We start from the raw sequence: 13,868 nt of genomic DNA, 5'->3' as shown, positions 1-13,868 counted from the left end.
TGGGCCATCTGTCACAGACCTTCCAGTTGAAGTATTTTGGAACTTGTACAATTGCTTGCCTAAAAAATGGATTTAACTACCTCTTTGCATTTCACCTTGACTTTGAATTCTGAAATATTTTTTGCAAAATATGCCATTTGAAAATAGGTTTAGGAGTTTTGTGAGGGTTTTTGTTTGGTTGTTTGTTTAATAGACTTTTTTTAGATTTTAACGCATTTGTTTAATTACTTTAGTAAGACATGATATTCTTGTAAAAGACACTTAGGTTAGTTCCCTGTTTTTCATTGCTGCAAATTCATTCAGGGATTATGTATGCAGTGTAACTTTAGTCATTTTACTTAAAATTCGAACAATGTGCCACAATTCTGTTTGATTTATTTTGCTTTTTACCTTTGTGATTTCCTCAAGGACTCATGCATAGATTGAAGTGATTATGCTGATACGAGAATTTTATCTGTGCTAGTTTATATTTACTCATAGATTCATCTATAGAAAAATGCTTACATGTGAGTAAGACTTCAGGTTTCTGAGGTACGGTCCTAGTTGTAATTTATTTGACAAATTATTCACTGGTTAAGGCAGTTTAATGCCACCCTGACACCCGATCCCATCAGATCTTGGAAGCCAAGCAGGGTCAGCCCCGGTCAGTACTTGGATGGGAGAACTCCTGGCAATACCAGGGGCTGTAGGTTTTAGTCCTGAGGACTTCACTGTCACCGTCCAAGCTTGCTCAGCCATGGCAGATGAACCTTAGGAATTAAAGGGGATGGGGCCAGTTCTGCGCACGCTGTGCCTCACCTAAAAAATCCACTGTGCAGGCTCAAAGGGCAGACCCACGTGGGGAGAGCCCTTCCCAAATCTTCATTCGTGCAGCCTGGCCATGATGATGAAGAATCACTGGTATTCCATGATCTGCATTTTACTTTTCATTTTGATGAAGTCCTAGATGGACCACAGTGGACACACAACACTTGCATATTTGGATATATCTTTTTAACTACTTTCACTTGTTGTTGGATTTGGGTTATGTGTTGGTTCCCACTTGCCCCCCTGGCTGCTTATTTTAGGTCCTAACTTTGGAGGTTGTCATTTAAATGGCTGTGTGAAGGTCTCCCCAGGGTTTTTGTCTTGTTTAAATAAATTGAATTGCTTTAGTGTTCCTATTAGAATTTGTTAAACCTGCTCAGGGTGTTGAGGGATGTAATGTTGCTGGGCTTTATTATGAATTATAAAGGGTAAAAAAGAGGGAACTGCTCAGCAGATTGTTTTGACATAAAATCATCTGTTGTATAACTTGCACAAAATGCTCCCTTTGTGGCAAGATTTTTGATCCTGTTAATTAACTATAATTTTTATATTGCTTCAGAAAACAAAACAATTAAATAAGAAATTTTTTTGTTTCTGCTTACAATTCTTATTTTTAAATCATGATTCACCAGTAATTATGATAAGCATCCTTATTATAACAAAAATAATAATAAAAATTATAAAAATCCTAATTAAAGAATCCCTATCAAAAAACAATTTATGGTATTTCTTAGTCCATCAAAAGAAGCAAATAATGTGATTTGCTTATGTCCAAATGTTAAGCCATCTAGAAACTTGGAATGCTGGCTCCACTTGGGACAGAGGAGATGGCATGCTGAAAATCAGTGATTTTGAAAATTATTTGGAGCTAGGGTAGAAAAATAGTAGAGAAGTTAAAAGAAGACCCAGAAATGTGGTCATAGATTGGAAATGAAGGACTTTGAAGCTCTCATTGGAATCAGTTCAAGGAAATCCTCCTGCCTATGTGCTGTAGAACAAAATATCTGATTGCAACAATACCTTCTCTGCTAAATAACCATGAGCCATTGATTGTTTTTATAATGAAAAGTTCTGTTCCACAAAATTCTCAAAGAATGAGATTTCTTTGAGATCTGATATAGGCATATTTAGTCCATAAAGTTTAAAAATTTCTGACTATTAGTCTTTGGGTATTTCATGGTTAATAATCTTTGCTGGCTTCATTTTACAATACTCTGAGTTGAAACAAAATTGTTTTAACTCCTTTTCACTGTGTCATTTTATTGAAATTTTCTAAAATGTGTTTATAGAGGAACTTTTTTTTAAAAGGCTCTAATTTACACTAAATACAATATAAAATGCCTGCCATCAAGAATATACTGAAGACAACACAGATTTATTATTACAATCTCTTATCACAGCAACCATTGTTTGATAATATGCAGAAGTAGAACAATAAGTTTCTGGTATAACATCTGAAAAACTGATACATTCTATCAGTTTAATTTAGCAGCTTGTGAAGGTTTATGCATGTTCTTGTAGTCTAAGTAATTTAGAAGCCTGTAGTCAGTGGAGAAACACAGATATTTTCAGAGGACAGAGCAGATTGCGGATGGGGCAGGTTACAAGGGACGCTGTCTCTCACACCAGGCTTTAGGAATCCTGGGTGACAAGTCTCATGACTTCCAAATTTGAATTGCAAGCCTAAAATTCGGAACCCTCATCTCAAAAGTACTTGGGTAACAAAATCTCATTAACGTATTTCCATTTCAATTCAACATCTAAATAATGTTAAGGATCTCAACCTGAAGATACAAATCCAAGGTTGCACAGGAGCAAGGCAGGGAATCTCCACATTGCTGGCCTGGCCATCAGATGTAACTTACACACACTTCAGTGTCCCCCACAGCCAATTGTTTTTAACAACATGTTATTCTACAAGGAAGACTGTAAATGACTTAAGCTATTCCTGAGAGAGTACTGATACCAAAATAGCTTAGGGATCATAGCACAGAGCCAGAAATAACAGATCTATCAAAGCAATGCTGTAGTGAGCAAAGTTTCATGTTTACAAGTAGGCAAATACTGAGTGAAATAAGTGATGCTGGATTGCACTGCATTAATGAGAGCATTACAGCTATGCCCTCTATACTTTAAAGCAGATGCTGAAAAATTGGAAAACATTCCTGCAGGAGCCACAACAACGATTTAAAGTTAGAAAATCCAACAGGGAACGGCAGACAAGAAGCTCTATCTAGTTATTTAACTAAAAAACAAAAAACAAAAACCCAAACAACAAAACCTAAGGTGAGAAGGAATTTAATATATATTGGTGTTCCCATGGAGAGAAAATTTCTGATGGTAAAGAGCTCTTTAATCCATCTGATAAAGACAGAAGATTTGGTTGCTGGAATCTGAAGATGGAAAAATTCAGATTTTACCAGGGAAATTCAGGAAAGCAAAACAGTGGGTTTATTTTCACTGCTTCAAATATTTAAATCTAGAGGGATGTTTTTATGTTTTGATTTGGTTTTGTTTGTTTTTAAATGAGTAAATTTTAAGAGTTACAGGATTGATTATGGGCTTGTTTGTGTGAAACTATGTTATATGACTCAGCTGTCAGGTGACAACAGATGACAACAATCCTCCTTTCTTACCTTTTTCAAATACCATCTCAGTAATTTGCAACTGAATACACTATTAAGTTGCAAAAAGTGTGGGGTTTTTTTCTTTCTTTTAGAGTACCATTATCTTATGTATTTAGCAGCATGAAAAAAGCAGTAAAAATCACCAGGGGTGAAATCCACTCCTGGCAGAAAGCCAGAAAAGGAAATGTGCTCCAGTTACGTTGTGCTTGAGACCTCTTATGACATGGCTTTATTGAAAAAATTGTCAGACTAGAATTCTTCGAGAATTATTCTCAAATGATTTCTGGTATGCTGTGCTGGCACCACTGTAATATCAAAACATCTCGGAAATTCAATTAATTTACAATCTGTGGCACTTGTGAGGAACTATTATTTTCCCAGACAGAGCTGAGTGAGGTTGAAAGGTTTTCCAAGGTCATGTGCAAAGTTTTTATTGAGGTAGGCACTAACTAGAACCAAAAGAAATTCAAATTTTTATTCTATTTATTTAAACTTTTTGTTGTGGAATATAGAATGAAAGCAACTGAGAATTTCAATGAAAATTTATTTCAAATCTGTATGTGAATAAAAGCATTATTGTTCGTTAAAGGATTTTTTCTTGTTCTTGAGTTTTTGAAATTTCTTTGTACTTGAAAAAGCCAAACAAATGAAAAGTCTCTCCAAAAATATTACTGTTATAGAGGAACTGTTTTGGTGTGTTTGGTTTGGGTTTTTTCCTATATTGAGTCTGCACGAAATCATCAAATCTGCAGGTACTATAAAAAGAAAATAACAATTTTTTCAACATTTTCTGGAACTCTTCTGATGAAACAGTTCTGTTTCTTGGTCTTTGTTTCACAGTCCAATTCCTTGACTGAAAGTTCTTTTTTTTTTTTTTTTACAGAGGATAAGTAGAAAGAGAGACTTTGAAAACTTCCTTTCACAGTTCACTTAATAGCCATTGTAACTATTCAGTTTTTCTTTTTGCAGCCTAAATTGCAAATACCTTGCAGTCATACTGACAGAAAATCCTGCTGCCTTGGTATGGAAGAAATTTTGCAATTAATGTTAATCCGGATTACAAAAAGTGCATTCTTTGTTATGGAAAAATAGGATCTTGATACATTTAGGTAAAGTAGAAGTGAGAATGACCTATTAGGTTGCCATTTTCCAACAGTGCAAGAGGTTTCTATTTAACTACATTGTGAGGCATATTTCTTTATCATTAGAGAGATGTGTGTATGCCATGTAATTATTTCAGTCCAATCCTCTGGGGTTTTATAACTTTTTTGATAGAAAAATCTCACAATGTTAAAGATGATAACAAAGGATACTTTGACTGTCAGATTACAAATGCTTAAAGAGTTCTGACAATATTAATCATAAGGACACTGGATTTCTAAACTAAGGAAATGTTAGAAGGTGGCAAAGAAAAGAATGCACTGCAAGTCTGTTTCTTGTGCTCAAATTCGTTTTTTGGAACTGAGGTGTAATTCTATGACAAATTAGGCACAGACCAATGAATAGGCTTGATCAAGTATTGCAGTATTTTGACTCAGTTCTGAAGCACTGAAAAGAAGTAGTTTTGATCTTGTTGGAGTACGTTTCAGAAGAATCATTCAGAGCTTAGTTCAAGGTGTTTACAGACTTTGCAGGTTCCCTTGAAATATTTTCTCCCCCCTGCCTCCCCAAGTTCAAATTGTTACCAGTATGAATCCAATATTTTTAACAATCACATCTGGAATTTGGAATGCATTTACATTATGTAGTGGAATATAGTTATCATGTATTCTAATTTAGTATATGATGCTGGATTTCTATGAGGCATCAATAAAATACAAAATATCAAAATAGTAATAAATGCCAGGAAAAGTGATTTATAAATATCTCCCAGTTATACATCTGTTTGTATATATACTTTTTATAAAGATCTTAATTACATACTCTGCTTGAAATCAGATGTATTTTTATTCTTGTTTTGCAACTCTGTTGTTTTAATTTGCAATAGATTTAGATTTCTTTTTGTGGCTCTGCATCTGCACTTAAATAGAGATTGAGTGTGAAGGTAGTCATGGATAGCAAAGATTTTAATACATTTTGAATTACTATTCTGCAACAAAATGCTGTCTGGCAAAGTTCCAGAAAATACAACGGTAGTTGACAGGGAGACTGAGAATTTCCTCATTTTTTAATACATGCACACTTTTGTCTACCTGAATTTTTTCATTGTTCTCAGCCATAAATCTGGAGTTCCTACTCTATTTTCCATTGCAATCACAAGGAAGGAGGACAGCAGATTTGGTTTAAACCCCAAGCAACACAAAACCTAAAGGAAGCTCATACCTAAACGATGCCTTGGCCTATGAAATAGATGTTTGAATTCTGAAGCAGTGAGTGAGTGAGATAATTACTAGAAATACAGATATTCCTGTGGTTTACCACCCATTGCCAGTATATGTGTTATTGCCATATGCCAGTACGGGCTTCACACTGAATACTTGCTGGTGGAAATATTCAAATCCACTAAACTGGATAAAGGTTACTCTTTGTCTCACAAAGATGTTCTGATGTTCAAAGAAGGGAAAGAATATAAAAACAAACATGTACAAGTTCATAAGAACATGCAGGCAGCATGAACCAACAGACCACTCTCTTTCACTATTGAGAGATGCACAATGAACAGACAAGAGGCAACAATTGCAAACTACAAAGAAACCTCCAAGTGAATATTTTAAAAACTTAAAAATCTCAGTGTTTAAGCTCTGGAATGTTGCCAAGAGACATTGTGAAAGCACCATCCTTGCAGTTATTTAAAAATTCACCAGAAAAGCGTTCAAGCACATTATATGTGTTTCTGTGATAATTTGATAGAATAAGTGCTAGCAGAAGTAGTTACTGAAAACTTCTTTATTTTCTCGAAATAATTCCATGGAATTTACTCTTACAGATAGTTAATTTTCTAAATTATAATAAAAACAGATGCTTGAAATAGAGAGTTTTGAAAATAAATTGTCAGAAAAAGTTTTGTTTCACATAAAAATGAAATAAGATGGATATAACTTCATACTCAAGTACAGCATATTGTAATTAGTTTACACTATCTGTCTCTAGGGGAAAAAAGCTGAAGCACTTGAGTTAATATTTCAGGTAGATTTCAATTCTTTATGATGAACATAGTTATTCAATAGCTGATATATAATGGCCAATATTTTTGCACAAACCTAGCCTGCATGCCTGATGTTATTAAACAATTCTATGCTGATTATTAACATTAGTTTACTCAGTGCATTAGAATATTGATCTGTCTTTTTAGAAAATTACAGTGGAGTTTTACTATGAATCATGCTGCACAAAATCATAAGTCTGAGTTTTCACTGCATACAGTTCTTAACCTTGATAGGCTTGGTAAGTAGAATAGTCTGATGGAATGCTGTAGCCTTTCAGCAGTCTTTCAGTGCACTGACCACACACTTGGGCTAAAACTTCACTATCTATACTAAAGTCACAATCTCCAGTGGCCTTTATAATTTGAGAGAGATGTCCAATAATAACACTAAATCCGTAGGAATGTTAATTAATATTTGTCAAAGTATTTTAGAATCTTTGAGAGTTCTTAAAAACAATGTAGTTTGTTGATTCTTCCAATTCCTCTATATTTTTCTGTAGGTTAAAATGAACCTGATAAGGATAGGCAGGAAACAAAAATATAATTGTGCCAAAACAGCAATTCTTCCAGTTTATTGTAATTTAAAAAATAGATTGGCTCCCTAGTTTGACTGACTGGTCCTTAGACTTTCTTGCATGAGCATGTTTTACAGGATTACCCCCAGACTGTTCTTGAACATGCTCCTCATTTTATCAATAGATTCTTTTTTTTTTTCTGAAAAATATGTTCTTCCTGTGTGTTTGAGCTGACATAAAGTTTCACCTTCAAAACAACAAAGAGGAAAAGAGCAGAGATTATTACTAAATCCTAAAACAGCCCTTTCTCCTGCATTTTTTTTCTCAAGTAGGTTATTTTGGATTTATATATCTGTGACCCAAGAAATCAAATACTTGACTGTGCTTACAATGCAGAGTGAAAGCTCAACAGTATGTTGATATGGATTTTCTGATTGTACTTCAGAAGATGGTTGGCAGTTCTAGGTAGAATAACTCTCATGCACATTCTACTGTTCTTGAAACAGAATTTTAATGCATAGCTTAAGTAAAGATCAGGATATATTTGTTACATTAAATTTATTTTGCAGAGGTCAATCATAAATTTCTTCTTGGAGAAAAATTACTTGAAAATGTAAATGGAGTAACTTTAGAAGAAAGTATCAGAAGTTATTCCTCATCTAAAGGCTGAACAGGATACTTGTTTAATTTTATAAATTCACCATGCTTTATTAAAAACATTAAATCCTGTTGCCATAGCAATCCACTCTCCAGAGAATGGAACTCATGTACTGTCCTCTTGTATTTCTTTATTTAGAACCAGTTTCCTTCATCCTGATGCATTTCAATTTGTAAAAATACTCAAAGTATTTAGTAAACAAATTCTCGGGTTACAGTTCTTGATGACATAGTGACACAGAGCAGCAAATTTGCTTTCATGTTTTCTTTGGGAAGGAAGGGATATAAATATGGGAATTTATTTCCTATTTATTGTTTTGCTTGTTGAATAAAAGCAAATTAAAATTTAAGAAATTAAGGATAAAAATGCAAGATAAAAATACCTGGCGGTAAGCCTGATTCTAAAATGTCTCTGTACTTGGAGATCTGGAAAGATGTCTGGGCACAATTCTGAACTTTGACTTCAGTCACCCCCAAATTACAGGTATCCCGTAGATGCACATTGAAGTGCTGCCTTTATATTTTTTTATAAATAGAATAACAAAAAGTAACTCTACTTAAGTGTTGCCATGAAGCTGATATTGCTCACACCACAATATCCCGACAGTCCTTATCTATGTGTTCTGCATGCAAGCCTACATATGTATGAATTTAAGTGTAAGTATATGTCAAAAAGTGTCCTTCTCATCGTTTTTCACTGGTTTTATGTGAAACTATCATATAACCTTGCTGTCTTCAGGTAAAATTCTGTGGTTTTCACTTTCTACTTTTAAAGAAACCAAGCAGAATCATAGTTAAACAACTTATGGGTCTTGCAATAAAGCTGTGTATGTTATTGGGTTACCCTTTTATTGCATAATTAATACTAAGTGCTGCATTATGAAATGTCTTCTGATTGAGAAAGGCTTAATTGTCTCCAAGGAATGGCATGGCTTTGTGCAAGTAGCTTTTTTATTTGGTTGTTTCTTTGCTCAAATGTAAGACTGAAACAATAGGCTGTCTTATCCTCCTGAAATTAATTTCTTTTAGTCTTACCAGTCATACCATGGAAAATTTTTGTGTGCTGTTGAAGATGTACTGCTTCCTCAACACCTGCTGATCTAAATTACTTGGAGACACTGGGAGTATGCTTACTTTCACAGGTATTTCTAACAACTAATTGCCTGTGAAAATTCATTTGGTTATTTTCAACTTGAAATGACAGGAAGTGTTAGCAGAGCAGTAGGTGAAACATATTCCCAGCTCACCCACCTCTGATTTTTAATTCTATTGATTGAGCTTTACCATATAGACTGTATTTCTGCTCCACTGACTACTATATCAATAAATAAATAATTCACATTTCATTTCTATATGAAACTAACTCTTTGCTATATTATACATAATGCTTATGGAATGCATTCCATTTTATAGTGGGAAACATTATTCTAGTAAAATGGAAGGAGTGGCATGTGCCTGAACTTTCATCATTATCCCTTTGTATAATCAAAATCATAATCTCAATTGTCAGAGTGCAATAGAATTGTTATTTCCTCCCACAAAAAAAAAAAATCCTGCACAATTCGGGTATTTTGTGGCCATGTATTCCATGCCATCAGATTTCACCCAACAACTGTTTGAACAATTAGCTTGTTATCCAAGGATCCAGAGCACATGGAGCTACATTTCTTATTTAGGCTGGCAGCAATCTTTCAGTTCATTGCCTGTGAGAATTAATATCACCTAAGAAAAACATAGGAAAAGGATAGCAATGATAAAAGAATTATATCACAATGTTTAAATACTAAAGAACATTAAATGACTATCATACAACTGCAAAGAAAAGCCTAAAAAATGGACTAGTTTTGCCACACAATATTTGAATTTTTCCCAATACAGCATTTAAAAGAAACATTTGATTTAGTAGAGGTTTGGAGACAGCGAAATTACCAGTATTTTCTATTGTGTGCAAACTACATTTGGTTTCATGCTTTGTAAATTTATCTTATAAGATGTGGCACACCGTTAGCATTTATTTGTCCGTGAACAAGCATACATAGAAAAATTGTCTATTTTCTGTTAAGTATTATTTCCTAATTTCATTTGTTAATTGAACCAGGCATTTTAAAATGATAACCTGTTTTAAGTAATACACCAAAGATGGATTTTTCTACGGTGTAACTTGTCTATATTCCCATTTCAAAGGCATGTTTATTCCCTGAATTTTATTGCAAATTACCTACCTGCTATTCAGAATGCAGTGGAGACTTTTTTATTGTACTGGATCAATATTTTGGAGGAAGTACTTTTACCATAAAAATAAAGGCTTTCACTCTTTTAAATCTGTAGGCAACTTTTATTACTTTATTTTTCACCCAGTAACTTTGGCTAAACTCTATAATCACTATTCATCTATTGAAGAAGACAAATTAGACCTTCACATAATTTTAAATTCATATAAAATTTTCTCCAAAATGAATCGTTCATTGTGACCATGTATTTTCTTATCAACAGAGTGTATACTGTGCGTTACATCCAGGATTCTCAGGGAATGTTGAAACTGCTGGTTTCAGTAGCACTTTACTGCAAATGCCGACTCATAGCTCACCTACTTGTTTGGGTAAGACCATTCCCTTTTCCACTACTTTCTGTGGGAACCTCACCTTCATAAAGAGCCAGGAGGCAGCTGTGGTACACGGCAGGCAATTTTCCTGGAATGGTTGGCAGATAAGAGCTTTTGTGACCTGTGTACTTATAGAATTCTCTCTTGTTATTCTTCCCATCCCTTTCCAAGTCCCATCCTATCTTTGCTTTTGTCTTTCTAGTCCCATCCCTACACATTCAAACCATATCCTAGTACTCTTCCCAGGCCCCATGTTCCTGCTTTCACTGGCTATGCATTTCCTTCTTACTCCCCAGTTTGAGGAACAGGTCCATGCTGGGCCAGAATCCACGTATTCAGGAGAAAACTGTGAAGAGAGCGGAGCAGTGAACAAGATGTGCTGTCATTCTCCTGTCTTGTTTGTTTTGGATTCCAAACACATTGCAGCAGTCAAGGTCAGCAGTTTAATTCTTAAGAACAGAGAATTGCAATGATCCTGGCTGAAGCCTGAAGACCATAACTAATACACAGTTCATTAATAAGCATTTCCACTTAGATAGTTCCCTCCTTTTCCCCTTGGATAGGTTTGTTTGTGGATTTGACTTGAAATGTTTTCTGTGCCTTTTCCTTTTCATTGCAAAATACATACACAATTAGCAGGATGTCTGATTTTATATTTTTCAACCATTTCTTTTTACCTTATCCAGCTCTTTCTGTACATTGCCTGAAAATAGAATTTTTGGAAGATTTTCAGCACTCAAAGTTCTCATATTATCTGCTGGTTAATGTTTCTGATTTCTATATTGATCTACTGCCTTTTTTGTCTGCCTTTAATTTTTAAACTATCTCAAAGAATATCTATCTGTTTCTTTTACTGGTTAGGCAACAATGAGAAAATTGTTCTCCAAAATAAGCACAATAGATGCCATTTTTTTGTTTGTGATTGCTTATTTTATCTGTCAGTCATCCCACTGATTTCAAACACAATTAGGAATAGAAGTTGAACGAGAGAAAAATAGAATGAGAGTGAGTGCTCTTTAGCCTTCTGCACACAAGGCTATAAATACAAAGAGATTTCTGAATGTAACTTCTGTCATATTTTTGAATAATGCATTTAAAACACAATGAGTTTATGCATGATTTAGCAACTGAAAAAAATCAAAAATGCCAGTTTTAGCTTACTAAAATGTTTAAAAGGCAAAAATATACTTGAATGCAAAGAAATAGCAAGGCTATAAGGAAAAAGTTAGAGAAATTTTAAAGGAGGCAAATATGTAAAAGGAAAATAAAAATTTCTAGTGCCTCAATAAAAAATTATATATTACAAACATTTTGTTCGTCAATTGGAACAATTCCATGTTTTGCACTTAATTAAGTGCAGTTACAGTTTTCATATGGCTTTCCATTCTCTGTAGACAATAAGCTCGATGGGATTGCAATAACAGTAATAGAAACAGCTGCGTTAGAACTCCAGTTTAGAAGGAAAATACCTGTACATCAAAAAATAACTAGTCTGAAGACATGTGGCTCCCCTGTTTGAGCGTGTACAGAAAAAACCTTTCATTTTAGGTGTGTCTGCACACTGAACAGTGTCACTCAAGGAGGAGAGGAAACATTAAAAGAGAAAGGGGAGAAAGGAAATAATTATATTTAAAGTATCTGAAGCAATGATTATAATATGCACACCATGACACTAACACTTATCATTCTTGTCCCCAGTTTTCTTCTCTGTCATTGTGTTACCCTCTGTCATATCTAAAATTACCCTGCAGATTCCTTGGGGGCAAGTTTTGTGTCTTAATTTATTTTGCAAACTGCCAGCAGTCTTGGGGTGCAGAAAAATAATGTACTGGATCTCATTAGCTTGCAGATGTATTTTGGTACAAGTATCAGCATGTGTTTAGTTTGCCAACAAGGTTAGTCAAAATCAGGGGGTTTTTTCATTATTTTCTGTTTCCTGCTTCTCTCTCTGTGTAAATCTGTGTGCACATGGATATTCACAAAAATACCTCTTTGAAGGACCTCAGTCCTGAATACCTGTTAAAACAGGATAAGTTCAGGCACCAAATGGACAGGATTTTTTCTTTGTATTTCAGTGAGGCTCATGCTTACAGAGAAACACAGGTGCTCAGTATCTCAGAGGATGTTCACAGAAATTCAGTCTGTTTATCCCTAATTGAGGCAGAACTTTTGATGGAATCAAAGTGCCTACAGCCTGTAAGTCCTGCTGTTTGTAAAGTCTCGGGGTCTCAGTTGTTGGCTCAATGGGAGATTTACCTTATGTGGTACTGAGCTTCATCACCTCTCACTGGCTTCAGTGAGGGTTGAAGGATGCTCAGCAGATGATGGCAGGTACCAGGAGAAATTTATATGTCCACATCACTTTGAGTATCTAAATATTAACACTGAGAAAGTGTAATACTATCTCAGGAGTGATAGGAGGCACTACACCTGCCTAAAAGTGGGCTGTCCTCAAAAATGGGCAGTTGTGGTTTCTCCTTCCTCCCCCAGAAATTTTGTGATCACATGGAAAACAAATATTTTGGGGACCTTTGTAGTATTTTTTATTATATTGAATTTACAGAGTATCTCTATGTATGACAACAATTTGAGTAGACTGGACCTGAATATTAGATGAAGGATGGAGTAAGTGGACACTAGAGATAGCACACTGCTCTTAGGTCTTTTTGATATATTTTGAAATGTACCCAGTAACAGAAAGGAAGAAGAGATCTCACAAAATTCTGATTATTTAGTTGCTTAACTGCAGATAGGAAGACTACTTTAGATAGAAATTATCAGCATGACGATGTTCTGACAGTTTTGTCAAGTTACGTCTTAGATGGTTCCTTTGCTGGTATTTGCCCTCCAGAACCCTTGAGTAATTCTGGATATTCAGAAATTTGAAAGAAATCAGTTAGGGACTTGAAAGTACCTGAATCTTCCAGTGATAATTCAGAAGGCCTTTGGATCATCTTTTCATTTTAAATACAGCTTCATAAGTTTGTTTCAATTTCCTGTGATACTGTATGAAAATTCACTGTTCTAGAACCAGAATCTGATGATTTAAATAGCACTGCTCAGGATGATCTGCAAAGCATTATGTAAACAGTGACCCATGTTAGTTTTTTTTTATCTTGCATTTCATTTCCTTAGGACTATTGAACAGGCTTACTGAAAACATTGACATGTTGTTTCTCAATACTGTGATACAATGAATTTGTTTCTTCAGAAGGAAAGCAACAGCCTTGAACTTTTTTGAAATCAATTTACTCTCCTCTACAGATTGAGCATTTTCTTCCTAGAAGCATCGGTTACCTAAAAGCAAATTGACTTGTTTGCATGCCAAAAGAGTTGGTGCACTTCTTCCTTTATATTCAGATATATCCAAATACTAGTGGATATGTTCTACTTCGACAAATGGAGAGTATACTGTTTTTCCCCTAAATAATGCCACTTAATTTCAATTGCATTCTGCAACACACTAACCCTTTTGTACCACTATATTATCTGCATCTTCCAATTTGAAGATGGAA

Source organism: Pithys albifrons, chromosome 9 (assembly GCF_047495875.1).
Source record: "Pithys albifrons albifrons isolate INPA30051 chromosome 9, PitAlb_v1, whole genome shotgun sequence".
Classification (NCBI taxonomy): domain Eukaryota; kingdom Metazoa; phylum Chordata; class Aves; order Passeriformes; family Thamnophilidae; genus Pithys; species Pithys albifrons.
The sequence above is the reverse complement of the archived record's forward strand: the minus strand, read 5'-3'. Positions refer to the sequence as shown.